This window comes from Malurus melanocephalus, unplaced genomic scaffold (assembly GCF_030028575.1).
Source record: "Malurus melanocephalus ecotype Western Australia unplaced genomic scaffold, MMel_1.1 scaffold_38, whole genome shotgun sequence".
Lineage (NCBI taxonomy): Eukaryota > Metazoa > Chordata > Aves > Passeriformes > Maluridae > Malurus > Malurus melanocephalus.
The window spans coordinates 2,178,816-2,192,114 of record NW_026623270.1 but is presented as its reverse complement, the minus strand read 5'-3'; positions in this window follow the sequence as shown (position 1 = coordinate 2,192,114).

The following is a 13,299-nucleotide window of genomic DNA, read 5'->3' as shown; positions in this document are numbered from 1 at the left end:
ACTGATACTAAAAAAAAAAAAATCCAGGACCTAAAAAAATAGCCAAGAGGCCTGTTCTTATCCTATTGCTAGGAAGACTAGAGATTTGTGGGACCAGAATAGTTTCTATCTTCTATTAAGGTCTGTAACTAGACTGACAGGAGTTAAAGTAATCAGAACCCTTTAGATACTTYTAGCATCAGGCACATATAGATCACCCACCTAGCCTCAGACTGACCTCAGTTTAAGGTTAACTTGAATTTTATTACAAGTTGATTYAAAAGGAAAAGAAAACCAAACCCAAACCATGAGGTAGCTGCCAACAGCTGAGCAGGGCAGCAGCCTGTCATAGACAGCCAGCTCAAGCCATTYCTCAAGCAGCTTATTTATTCACAGTCCAGCAAAACACAGACGGGTTTTATTACAGCTTCAGCACCATCCAGACCAGCAGCTAATTGAGAATGTCCTATTTCCATGCTTGATCTTTGCTGAGCTATAAATGATGAGCACTGAAGAAGTATTTTCCCTCATACGCTTAAGCAGTGCAACTTATACTCGCACTCGTGAAATTTCCAAGCTGTCACTGAGAAGTGCAAAAAGCTCATTAAAGATTATSGACCACTGAATCATCATGAAATGATTTTTGAGTGACCTAGGAAAAYATTTTATGTAGGACACGTTGTGGATCGAGGAGGAAGGATGTAAGCAATCCCTTTAAGTGCAGGTTTGGAGCTAGGTGTAGGACATTAGGCCTAAAGTTTGGAAACAGCTCCTTTCATTTTGTTCCAATGCCGGCTTTGCTGGGTGAGTCAGAGAAAGRCTGGCAAGCAGCTGTGTGAGAGACAACTTCACAGGAGATAAGAGAGCACTGAATACCTCTGTCACCTTGGTTTCATCGCTGCTTAGAATGAAATTGCAGGGCAGGAGCCTACCCCAGCTTTACCCAGTGCTGACTTCTTGCAGGACTCTGATGTTAATAGGTTTGCAGAGCAGGATAGAAGACAGAATTTATATAAAGCTCTGGATATGGACATTGAGGAATTTGAATTTGGTCTGCAGGAGAAAGGGAAGAAAAATGTGAGTGAGAAATTACTGTGCTAGAAAGATTTCTATTCAGAGCTGCACAAGTCTGCCCATGGAAGATAAAAAGACAAAACACACTTAAAGTAAAATTGGCATGTCAGCATCTCAGCATAGGAAGAGRGAATTATTTTGCTTCATATTAGGACAGTTTCTGGGTCAAGGATCATGTTTTTTTTTTATCATTTCCTATCGTGGTGAGTAAGACTCTGTTGTCCATTCTGTTTACATGCTTGTTTTTCATGTTAAGATTAAACTGGGAGTGGAGATCTACTCTCCAAGGCGTTGTGTGGGTGAGGGGGACAGTCTCACCCTGAAYTGCTTACAGTCAAAGCAAACAAGAGAGGCAAAAGCCAGAGAAAGATGATAAAACACAGAGATCCTCATCAGCAAACATTATAGTACCCCTGGTTTCACTGGGGGCAGGGAGAGGAATGTAATGAGTGAAAAGAGAAGACAAAGCAAAGGAAGGAGGAGGGCAGGCAAGATAATGGAGAGTGGAATCATCAGGGGCAAGTCCAGGGGAGACGAGCAATGAAGAGCCTTGGACAAGGTTTGTGCATCTCAACAAASAGCTGCTGGGCTCCAGCCAGTCAAAGCTGAACAAAATATTATCAGTGTCCATGAGGCTCATCTCATGTTTTCTGTGGCTGTTGGCACAAATGGCCAGTCATGTCCTGGAAGGACACAATTCTGGAAAGACAAGAGGTTCCAGGCCTACTGACAGATAAAATTTTTCTTTTGCACATTTCTAAATATGGAAAGAATTGGAAACATTTATGTCTGTGTATCTTATTCTCCTAAAAAGAGGTGTTGGATCAGGCAAAATGGCATGGAAATCCCTAGCAAATTCATGAAATAGTTTCAGCAAGGGAAAAAATAAAGGAAAGTGTTTATTTAATTTCAAATGTTTTACTTTGAAATTTTTCAAGAAATATTACCTGTATTTATTTTTTTAATTAATTGGATTAAACTGTACCTTCATTTTATCAGGYCTTAAATGATTTTTTAAATACTGATTAAACCTGAAAAGTCAATAAATAATGTCCTGTATGCAACATGAGCCTAATGTTGTTTGATAGCAAATTAAAGAATGCAATGAAAAAGTTTGTGGTTGTACTCAGTAAAGCAGTCAGAATTTATCATTAATGCTATTATTAACCTCTTAACAAATATTTTATATTCTACACTGCTCTTCTCTTTATTTTTTAAGGTGAACTAGACAATTGTACACCTGATTAGCTGATYCAGAAAATTCTGCTTGTTCATCACCAGCAATGTTTACCCTGCTCTCAAAACAAAATTGAACTTATTTTCAGCTTTTCAGGCGCTAGACCTTTTTGTCCAAACWAAACTGGCTACATGTTATTCTGCARGTTAGCCATTTCAAGGTGAAAGGAAAAGGAGCTCTGGCACTCGTCTCTTTCTGCAGAAGTTAACTTTCCAGAAGAAGCTTTGCACAGAAAATGAGGGGTTCCTATGAAACATCTGAGTCCTTCATTTCCATGGTCTCACAGAAGCAAAGGGGCAGCTTTTAAGGAGCCATTTCCAGTTTTGGTGAAAGCTTAATGGTGAAAGACAATACCCTAATTTGCACCCAGGGATGGAATGGGAACAGAGCAGAGCACAGACTGCATCCTTTAAGAAAGCCAAGCCAGCAGCAGCATGCCACCCCAGCTGTAAGCAATGCCAACCCCAAATTATGCAGGGCCTAAACTGCACTCTGTCCTTGGCGCAGCAAATAAGCAATCTAACGGGAAAGAATTCACACACTAAATTTAGATGTGTTGCCACAATGAGAGCAACCAACATGGTCATTGTGGACTAAGGGGATATGAAAATCACAGCCTTCACCTCAGAAGGTAATTGGGTATGATGCAAGTAATGTTTTGTTGATGCTTCTATTCATTTCAAAGGTGTGATTGAATAAACTTGGGYTTCATCAAATAGAAGCAAACTTTASTGAGATGTGGAAAGAGGGRCACAATAGCTCTGTGAGTGAGGCTTTGAGAGCCCTTCTACCATGGACAGCCTAGGGATCGGTAGAAGAGGTCACCCAGACTCAGGTGAAGAATGTGACATAACTTTGAACAAGCACAAGAGACACTTAAAGCTACAGTCTGGAGTGCTTCAGGAAGTCTCTCAGAGCAGTAGAAATGGTGTGAAATCGATATATAGTTCATTAGGAAACCAATGAAGGGTTTAAAGGGAAGAGAGCCTTGACTAAAAAACATGCTTTTTTTTTTTTGCCAACCAAGAGGGAACAATGAAGAAGACCACAGCGGAAACCACTGCAGTAATCATCCAGCCATCCAAGCATTCCTGCTCCATATCCAGTGTGGGTTCCTTACACAATCTAATCAGGGAGATTGCATGGCAAAAGTCCCTTTTCAAATATGGGCTTGGAGAAGAAGCTTGGCTCTTGCTGTGCATGCCACAGGAAGATGGCAAACAGAACCAAATAAACCTGTTTTGATTTCTGAAGGAATTCTAACAAATTTTGTCAATATTCTTTGCATGAGAGGAGTCCAATAAAGTAACAAAAAGAGACTGATGCTGCCCAAGCTCCAAACATGCTTCCCTCATGACTTTTCATAATTGCTGCTTGAGCTATGTAAGTAACTCTCTTACTTATCAGAGGTATGCACATACTTCTGCCCACCCACTTTCAGAATACTGAAGTCTTTAGTATAAAATGCAGGTGAAGGTGGAAAAATGGTTGGAGAAAATGAACAAATTATGTACAGCTTCATTTTATTGATGCTGTTCGTATTTTGTAGCTTCACAAGCTCAACTTAAAATGCTACTTTAGAGACTTCACAGWGGGCTAATGTTTAAAATTGCAGCTGAGAATGAAACAARTTATTAGARTTAAAATTAAGGGAAACTTAAGTGYAGTGTACAACACAATTATACATTKCCAAATAGATACTACCCATTGCTATTATTCTGGGAGAAACTGAAAAACACCTGGAGAACAATTCAATCATTGGTCACAGCCAGAATGGCTTCATGAAGTGAAAATCCAGCTTATCAAACTTAATTGAATTTTATGGCAAGGTAACCTAGGTGATCAAGGACAGCCAGTTGATGAAATATTCTGGATTTCAGTAAAGCTTACAATACTGTCTCTCAGAGGATCCTTCTGGACAACATATCCAGCACATGGCTGGATAAACATTGTCGTGCAAAGGGAGAGCAATTGGCTCATGGGCCAGGCAGAGAGGGTTGTAATGAATGGGGGGACATCAGACTGGACACCCGTCACTAGTGGAGTAACAGGACTCCATSYTTGGCCCTGTGSTCTTCATCATCTTCATAAATGAATTGGATGCAGGACTTTAAGGGATAYTGAGCAAAACTGGGAGGAGATGCTGACTCCCTCATAGGCAGGGAGGCCCTGCAGAGAGACCTCGACAAATTAGAGAGTTGAGCAACCACCAACCAAATGAAGGCCAACAAGGGRAAGTGCTAGATTCTATAAAAAACCTTTTATGTTTTTCAGAAAATATAGAGATTYGAATTTTAAATACAAGAGAGAGGCATGGTGTCTCAAAAAAAAAATTGCTTCTATGTTTCAGAAGCAGAAATATTTTGTTCCTACTGCTGTGCTATTATTTTCTTTCCCTCTGTTGTATCTCTACAGTGTTAAAATTAAACTTCTTCCTTTTTCCTCAGAAAAAAAAAAAAACTTTAAGTTTTTCAAAATAGAGACAAAATGTATCCCAAATGAAAAAATCTGGAATAAACAGAAGTTCTAATAATATAACTGGGCTCAGTAGAGGAATAACATGATCTAAAGAACAACTAATGACAATCAAAACCACATCTGCAGCTTTTTATTCATATATCTGCTAGGCTGAGAGAGGAAACACAATTAGTGCAGAATTTGAGCCCCATGGAAAACAAAAGGAATTTTTTCCATTGCCTTTTGTGAAAATTGGAGTAGATTCTTTGTGCTCATAACAAAACCACCAGTTTGTTACAATATCAGTTGGGCAAAAACCTCACAGTAGTAACATGTATATTTGTTAAAACTGAAAGGCCCTTCACATTTCATTTCAGCCTTGGGGGCTTCATTCCCAGTAATCTTATCTACAAGCAATTAAAATTCTCCRGGCAACCACCACATTGCAAACATTGGCCATGAACTAGAAGTCTCAGAGGAAAGAAGAGAAGGAAAAYAASACARTCTGAGTGAATGACAAACCTATTCYTTTATYAGGAATTGGAGGAAACATTTCTTGAGCGTGTACACGTTGGACTTGGTGTACACATAACCAACTATCTTAATGCAGTTATTATATACAAGGTCAYGACAGTATTAAATATGAAGTGCTATGGTACCACACCCAGGTGATATCCCTGGCATCTAAAGGTCTGGAAATAACCTGGTGCTTATCGGAGCTTTGGGTAGAACTGGGCACTAATCTGAAGGAGGGACCTGCAGGACATCTCCTCTGACTCCAGGAAAAGGCACATTTGCTGCCCCAGGCAGTGCCACTGGGAGTTGAGCTACCATTTCTGTTGTCTCTATACTTTCCTGGTAAATTTATGTGTTTTGTCATTCTAGGCAGGGTAAAAACGAAGTTCCATTCTGCTTTTCTCAAACCTGAGCTTTGCTACCCTGTGACAACCAGCACTTTTGCAAAACTCAGTTTGCAGCTAAGTAGGTCACACAGTATCATGACAGTGTGCATTTTTCCAGGTTATCTCAGCAAAGGAAAGGATGGGATGCACTACTTTAAAGCTGCAAATGTTGGGGCTGAACATACAAAGCCTCTAAATCTGGAAGAGCATCACTGTGATGCATGGAKGTACAGCCTAAAAATCAGCAGGGTGCTGGTGGTGGTATGATATTTTGTAAACATTAATGAATGCAGTCAAATTCCAGTAAAGTTCTCATTTTGTGTGTGAATTTTAGGATTTTGTAAGGGAAGGCTCTACTCTATGGTGTTAGGCCTTTCCAGAAGGACATCTGCTTCTGCTGGTTCACAGTCCTTGCTTCCAACATGAGTATTCTAGAACAGGTATGGAAAGAGGGGATGCTGAGATCACAGTTCTTAACTGAATCCCTTTCAGGATATGATGCAGAATTCCATTTTAATTCAGAATGAATCAGGAATAATTTATATAGAGTTTTRTATGGTTTTGTGTTATTCGTCTGGATAATTTAGTCTTATTTCCAGTCTGATAAGAAAAGTAGTTTTATAAGATCTTGTCCTCAGATTAACCAAGTGTAGTCATGTACCTTTGAGGATTTGAATAATACATGCCACTAAAGACACTAAGGGATAAGTTCTTCATGTGATAATGGTTTATATTGCTGCACACTACTGTCTTGGCATGTTGAGATCTACAGAACACAAAATGTCAAGGTTCTGTCTTTCACATACTGATTATTACTTAAAAATTCTGCAAGATAACCAAGGAAGTGTGAGAAATCATAAGACTACCTTCTTGTCAGGTGAAAGAATTACTTCCTTTATTTTTTCCAATTTGTTTTCCTGAATGGTCTATCTCTAGAGCAATACCTCTGTTAGTATGCATTTGATGGAGAAGTGAAGATTGTTTGAGAGAATTCCAGAAGTTTGCAGATTTTTCTGCATATTTTTCCTGTTGAGAAGACACAAATCTGCAGTTCTGAATCGTGTCAGATTTGCAGCAGATTTGAAAAGCCATCTRTAGTAAATGTACACTAGCACTTCCAGTGCTCCAAGAGGAGACATTGAATGCTTTGTGAGAATTTTTCTGATTTTCTTATACTATATCCTTCATGATTTTTCCAGATYAAATAAAACTAGTGCTCATTTTGACCTTGTGACTGGATTTCTCAAGCACTGCCAGGGCTGTGTGTGCTCATCTCAATGCATCTCCTYAATCAGAAATCACTGAAGTCATTTTAGTGGTAGCCCTGTATGATGAGCAGAAAATCTATCTGAAAGCCCCCCTTCCAGGTTCATGCTGAAGCCCAGACCCTCAAGAGCAGTGATGTGCTTACCTTCATGAAACTGAGGATTAGGATCTAGCTGCTTATCCTGGCAAGTGTTTTAGCCGTAAGCCAGAGGARTGGATGCAAGCAGAGAATGGTTTTATTTTCCACTTTTAGAAATAAGCATTTGAGCTGTGAAGAGAAGCATACTGGAAGTTTTTAAGACATTCCTTTGCATACCTTAGGGATTTATCTTGCTGTTATAAGGGAGCCTAATGAATTTCACTATGTTCTCAGCAAAGCATGACATTRGTTCTCGCCTTGTGCTCTTTGGGAGCCCATGGCTTCATTTTTTTCAAGCCCAGTGATCTGTCTGTATTTCTACCTGAGGCYTCTGATGTGCTTCTGATAAGCTACAATTACAGATGAACAGGTAAAACAAGAATTCAAGGGCATTGCTGAAATGCTGGGCTCAGCATCCCTTACTCCTCCCTTTCTATCACCACCTTTGCTTTTCTTCATTAAGAACATAAAAACAGCTGAGAAAAAAAAAWTCATAGACCCATTCCATTTTCTGTCTTCTGAGTTATTGGGAACTCAAAAACAAACCTGATTACTTTCAATTTGTATAAGAAAAAAAAATCCTGTCCACTCTCATATTCAATTTGTTACCACATTTGTTCCGTTTAACAACACCTGCCCACATGCAGCATGCCCTAAATCAGGTCCCAGGGAGGATATGGACTAAAACTAACTTGCAGAATAAGAAGGGTGCCAATCTCTCCCTCCCTGCTCCATCTTTCCATCTGGTTGGGCACAGATCCATAGGTATTTATTTTGCTGGCATATAATCAGAGCCAGTAGTATGCAATCAAAGGGCAGAAGAGGATAGACAAAGAAGGATTCTTCAAGCTATCTGCCTATGTCAGGACCCTGGGAGGGTCCACTCACAACCCCCACACTGTGGGGCCTCCTTCCTRCTCACAAAATCTCTGCAATTCTTTTTCTCACAAAACTGAAATGCTGCTTTGTTTCTTGATGTAGCTGCATGTATGTGCCCATGTATTGAATAAGCACATGTAGGAAATCCAGTATTTCAATAAGAAGGTAAACATTTGTGACCTCTACCTGGTGAAAAGTTCATTCCAGTAGCWCAGCAGGGTTGTTTGAAATATAGTCATAGCTGGAATATGAGGGACACTGCCAACTGCTTTGAAAATAGGAGCTTTCCCCGAGAAAGCTGGGGTCATTGTGATACCGAACAGTACAGTGATGCAGATCTGCARCACAAACATGAGGGCTCCTGCCCTTTCCTGCCACCACCCTCCCTGCTCTGCACACACATTCCCTGTCATATGATGCTGCAGTCTTGTGACTGCAGAGCCTTTCTTCTCCCCCACATCCCCACTCAGGTTTCACCCATCTCTGTAACCTCTACCTCCACCAGGTCATGAAGGCTGAAAAGAATGCAACTTAAGCTACAGTGGTAGCCACAAACAAGCTCACTTATGTAATAATATAAAATGGGAGCCCTGCAGAGCTCTGGTCAGGCTCCCAAGGGAATAGGGGGATCATCTGGTTACATTTCATTGTTACTTTTGGTGACTTTTCACACAAGCCCAGAGTTTAGCTGATTCTGATAGCTCCAGCTATAGTCCATGGGTAGGCAGTTCCTACTAGGAGTAAACACCAACATGATTGTGAGGGCCTGCCTAAAGACCCTGCTTCTCAAAGGCTGAAAGTAAAGCACACCTGCATGCAGAGAGCAGGACAGAAAAAGCTCAGATGATGCTGATCGCTTTCAGCTAAGTGATCCCAAGCAGGTGTCCTGGCAGCACTKACTGCTGTCCTTCTAAGTCAAGAAAGGAAGACAGAGACTGAAGTAGTGAGAGCTCTGAAATGCATTCCTGCTCCAGGCAGGAATTCRCAAGAGATCAAGTGTGCCTGAAGATATTAATTCAGTGACATGAAATTCATGCAGTATTCTTGCTGCTACTCTGCTGGATAGGCTGACACACCACGTGAGCAGGCAGGCACCTCTTCAGCCCTTGTTGTTGATATAACTCATATGTGTATATACATCCATCTAAGCTCTGTATTTAGTGCAAACAGAGCTCAGAAAATCRCCTGCACTAAGTGATTTTCAATGAGTATTATTGTTATCTTCTTTACACTGCTTACCCATTAATGCTTTTGCCATGTTTCCCAGATTATTTGGTATCTGGACAAATKATGTGTAATCGAACATGAAATTGTGCTACTACCTTGGAAATGCTATCCACACATCCTCTGAACCAAAAAAGGAGGAGGCAGACAAATTGCCAAGACTCCAGACAGTAGCAATGTCTGCAGAAGGAGACACTACTTTAATGGGGAGGGCAGAGAGCAATAGTAAACTGATGCTCATTGAAGCCATATTCCTATGGAATCTTTTGATCCCTTTCTCAAACTCAGAATCAGACAATGAAGATATYCTCTGCCTTGAGACATGAGGAATCAAATAGTGACTCTCATTCCTTGTTGCCAGGTGAGCTGGAGGAAAGATGAAGTGTGAGAAACTGGCAATTGTAAGAAAGAGGAAATGTCATTTATTCATTTTTTAAAAAATCAAACAATGACTACTAAAGAAAAAAATGTGTATTGGTTTCTTAGGTTGTTTTCAAGTGCGGTTTCACTGACAGAMTTGTTTACAGCACAAGCTGCTCCCTGTACCCTTTAAGAGCATTTAGGTCATTGCCTCATCTGAAGTGCAAGAGCTTCTTGAACCAGTTTCCACARCAATCTCATTCTCTGATCACGATGTCAGCTACATTTACAAACCTCAAGTGGCTGTAGAAACTACCTGCATGTACAGTTGGATTATGTATTATTAATCCATGGTAGTGAGATGACCTGTCATCTTGTAATTTTTGCAGAATCTCACCTTGAAGAGAACAGAAAGAAAAACTGGCAATGTTTATGGAAAGAGAAATAATCCCCAGATGTTCCTCTACAGCTAGTTGGGGAATTTTCTGTACAGTCCTCAGTTTACTTCCCATAGCTTGCCATGGACTTTCAAACTTGTGCAGCACCATAGAWTTTCATCAAACCTTTCATCACCTTTCTCCCAACCACAGGCATAGTCCACAGCCCACCTCTGATGAACTCACCACTTTTTCATGCAGATCTACCATCAATTTTGTCCCAGTCCCAAAGACAACCCTACAGGTCAACTTTGTTACCCCCAGAATTCATCCTCAGCATATTTTCCCCTTAATGTTCTCTACAGAGCTCTGCTCCCCAAGCCCTACCTGGTTCACAGCCCATTTGCCAGTCATGTCATTGCTAGAGCAGCAGCCAGGCTCCAGGTTCTGGGGATCTGTGTGCTGCTGACACTTTTTTGAAGATCATGATTCCTAGGCGTTTGGTTTGTGTGTTGCCAATTAAACAAGCCTCCAGCGAGTGCTCTGAAACTGCTTGAACAAAGCATTGAAGGACATGCCTGAATAAGGAGAAGTGATGGCACTAAAGGCAACAGAGCTATTCACACACTCATAAATAAACATTTGTGCCACTGCTTTGCCCRAATGGAGCTGATTTCATTCAAAAACCAGCCTTACAGATTAAGCCCTTGGTGTCTGAACTTTTCTCCTGCTGTTTTTAATAGAAAATGTCCTCATTTAGAAACAGATCTTTCCTATGCTCTCCACAGGGGACAGTGATTATATGTGATAGAAGTCATGACTTCTAAGAGGAGATATAAGGTATCTGAATTCCCTGCCTTCCTTATAGACTTATTCTTAGATCATTGCTGGTATAATTAGCTTTTAAATTTTAATTATCCTGTGGACTATAGTTCTGATTAAATGCTCTGATGAACAAAACCTAGCCTTTAGGTCAGCACAGCAAAACTATTTTTAATGTAAGAGGGAGAAATTTCTCAATTTAACTACACATTTCCAAATCCCTGCAGCCTGCTTTCACAACCTTATTTCATTAAATGCCAGAGCTACTCCCAGCTAAAGAGGTCACATGCACAGAGGGAAGGGAGATTCATGACTCTCTTGAGTCTTCCTGTGGTACCTCTATCATCATGCTCAGTCCCTATAGAATCGTGTTGGCAAAAACAGTCAGGTCTCATGTGCTGAGCATGAGACTCACATAAGAGAAGCAGATGATGGATGTCTTGCTTTTTCTTCCCTTTCCTCTCTCTTCCCTTCTCCCAAATGCCCAGTATCACAAACCCTCAGAGCAGCACCCTGCTGCTGAAATCCCTTTCACCAGCTGCAGCTGCTCAGAGGGTCACAGATCAGGGTGACCAACTGYCTGGAAGGAGTACAGGGAGYTGGGATGTGTAGGAGAGGTTTTGAYACCTGGGGATTTGAYGTGTGARAGACCACATTAGTGTGACTTGCTTCAAACTTGGTATGCAGGGGGTGTGCAAACCAGGACAGCTTGTGCAGTCGTGGCAGAGAGGTCGAGGAAAAGAATAAGGCAGGACAGAAAAACAGGCTGCTACGTGCACCTGACTCTTCCCTTTGCCCTGCCARTCGTTCCCGATGGCAGATTGCCCACACACGAAACTGTGGTGCTGTGTAGTGTAAGGCCTGGCCCAGGGCCATGGCCATCATGCCCACCCAGACAAGCTGTGCCTGTGGAGGTGACCTGTGCACAGGACAGTGTTTCCTGACACGGTGCTGACAGCCAGGCAATTTTTTACAAGCCCTGTTTCCAGGAGTGCTGCCCTTGGTCAAGGCTTGATGAGTTCATCAGGAGCTGGGAGTGCTCAATACTAAAGAAAATTGTTCTTCTTTGGGGGTACCAATTTTAAGGTTCCATAAATCATTTTGCTGTGAATATTCAGTAAAGCTAATAGAGATGAAAATTAGAGCCTGGATCCCTCTTGCAGCTTTGCACACTGGTCTTGCATGCCTCTGCATCCAGGATAGCCCTGCAGAGGTGCCTTGTCTTTAAGGCCAAGAAACAGGTGCTACAGGGACATGATTCCCCTTGATCCCAAGTAAATGGCTGTAGTGGGATGAGGAGTTGACAGGAGCTGCTCAGGTGTCCCCATCCCACGCCTGCAGAGGCCCTGGCAGGGCAGCAGGGGCACAAAAGCTCAGCCCTTTGACAAACTCCAGCCATTCTCTCTGCCTGGATCATAGTGGCAGCAGAGACCAAGCTCTTGAGATGGCCACCAGTTCCCAACCTGGTTCATGGGGCAGGACTCATGTGCCTYCCCTTTCTCCTCCCACCAGCACCCATCACTGGTGGATCCCATGCTCCCCCTGTGCCATAGGGATGCTGGGGCATCAGAATCCCATCAGCAGGGCAGCTGGCCCTGGAACAGGCCAGGCACAGAGCTGGGCTTTCCACAGTGTACCAGTGTGGAATGCAGCCCTGGGCCTCCCTGAGAGCCCAGCAGTGCCTCCCAAACCCTGTGGAAGGCAGGAAACCCTGACACTGCTTATGCCACTCACCCAAACACTTCCTTTTAACAGCTGATGTAGTGGAATTTTACCTAAAATCCCGGTGGCCAGAGGCAAGGGTAAAATCACAAGCAAGTGGCCAAGTGACTGAGAGCAGCAAACACAGCCAGAGTGGCAGCACTCCAGGACGAGTCACCGGCAGCCCCACAAGGAGCTCTTTGTGCTCGGCCAGGCAGCACCGTCAACAACCCTGCCATGTGCCACATTCCCTGAAAAACAAACTCTGCCCAGGCGTCACAGCTCCGGGTTTCATTAGAGCATGCTGGTGTTTCCATGGGGGTTTCCCTTCCCTCCCCTCCCCCTTTCTCCGTGTCCATCCCTCCCCAGCACTGCACTCAGCCAGTCAGCACAGCAGCCCCAGGGCCCCACCAGCCTGTCCAACAGGTACCCCCCGATTTCCTGGGCTATTTGTAGCTCATCAGCAGCATGGCTCCTCACTTTTGGAAATTTCCAGCTCTTCAGCATTGCAACATTATAAACTGAGTCTACCAGAGAGGCTCGTGATCAGTAAAAGCAGCAGATTTTATTGCATTTCTTTGTCCTTTACTCATAAAAACACTGCCTTTTCATCTTCTTGATGCACTGCTTGTCAAGTCGCTGGTCAGAAAGTGAAGGAAATGCCTACTTAGGTGCCACGGAAGGTGACATGGCTGTCAAACATGCAGCCAATTCAACATCACAGGGAGGGCAGGCTGGCTGCAAAGGCAGASTGAAGTGTGGATACATTGTGCCAAAAGTAATATTTCATCAGTTTGGAGTGAAATGTTAAATTGATTAAAATTATAATGAGTTGTGAAGGTGCTATACTGCCACTTAAACTTACCTTTCTTCATACTCGGT